At 41.3% G+C, this 1,310-nt stretch overlaps 1 pseudogene; it reads left to right on the forward strand.

Moving 5' to 3' along the window:
* The first annotated feature begins 475 nt into the window (after positions 1–475).
* LOC121832462 (small nucleolar RNA SNORD113/SNORD114 family) lies at positions 476–552 on the forward strand (annotated as a pseudogene).
* The last annotated feature ends 758 nt before the right edge of the window (positions 553–1,310 follow it).

A 1,310-nucleotide genomic window follows, 5' to 3' on the forward strand; every position in this document is an offset into this window, starting at 1 on the left:
GGGCACAGAGGAGTTACAAGGTAATGATGACACACAAATGGATTCTTCTCCTTGGTATTTTGTCTGAAGTCTCAGAATTTAATTCATAAGTGATTCCAAGTGCAAAAGGAGAAAAAATATATTTGTTTTATGTCTTAGTTAAGGTTTCTATTGCTGTGAAGAGACACCGTGATCATGGCAACTCTTATAAAGAAAAACATTTCATTGGTGCTGGCTTACAGTTCAGAAGTTTAGTCCATTATTGTCATGGTAGGAAGCATGGAAACATGCAGGCAGACATGGTGCAGGAGAAGTAGCTGAGAGTTCTACATCCAGATCAGCAGGCAGCAGGGAGAGAGAGAGACACTGGGCCTGGCTTGGGCTTCTGAAACTCCAAAGCCCAACCCCCAGTGACACACTTCCTCCAACAAGGCCACACCTCCCAATAGTGCCACTCCCTATGAGCCTGTGGGGGACATTTTCATTAAAACCATCACGGACCAATGATGACAATTTCCCTGTGTCGATATAAGTCATGGACGATGACTACAATTATGGGTGTCTGAGGTTCTTTCTCATCATAACACATCTCATTTGCTCCTGTTAGCCTGGAAAAACCACTAGGCTTGTGGAGCACATACTGTTCATTAGAAGCATGCACTCTGATGAAATTTCTTAGTGGATCAATGACATGATATAAATATTCACACAAATACAAATGTAAATAAATATGGTGGCATTGATCAATGAGTAGATAACTGTTTTACTACAAATGCTACCACTACTGCTTGTAGATACTCTAGAAATCTATTAAAAGTTAATTGGCTTAAAGATGTATATAAACTTCATCCAAGTTCACATGGGAAGTATAATTAATGGATTAAGGCCCAGTGAGGGCCAAGACCTTAATCTTATATCTGACTTGATTTCTTAAGACACTATCATAACAATGTGAATCCTAAGTAACAAATAGTGAAAGGAGAAATGTAGAACTCATTTGAAAACTATCAATCTTTTTATTATCTTCTCTGCTGTGTAATCCCTGGATGGATGATGATTGTCACCTTGTTTCCTGGCTGGGAGGTCCACGGTTGCCCAGTCCTCATGTGTGAGGATCAAGGGAACTGATTGCTCATCCCTCAGAAGGAATGGCGTCAGTCTGCTCTAAACACTGGGACATACCCAAAGTCTCTACACTTCCTCTCAGTGTTTACATGAAGACCCAAAGCTATGACGATGATTGACACCGTGTTTCCTGGCTGGGAGGTCCGTGGTTGCCCTGTCCCCATGTGTAAGGATCAAGGGAACTGATAACCTTCATCCAGTACTAA

The sequence above is a fragment of the Peromyscus maniculatus genome, chromosome 9 (assembly GCF_049852395.1).
Source record: "Peromyscus maniculatus bairdii isolate BWxNUB_F1_BW_parent chromosome 9, HU_Pman_BW_mat_3.1, whole genome shotgun sequence".
Lineage (NCBI taxonomy): Eukaryota > Metazoa > Chordata > Mammalia > Rodentia > Cricetidae > Peromyscus > Peromyscus maniculatus.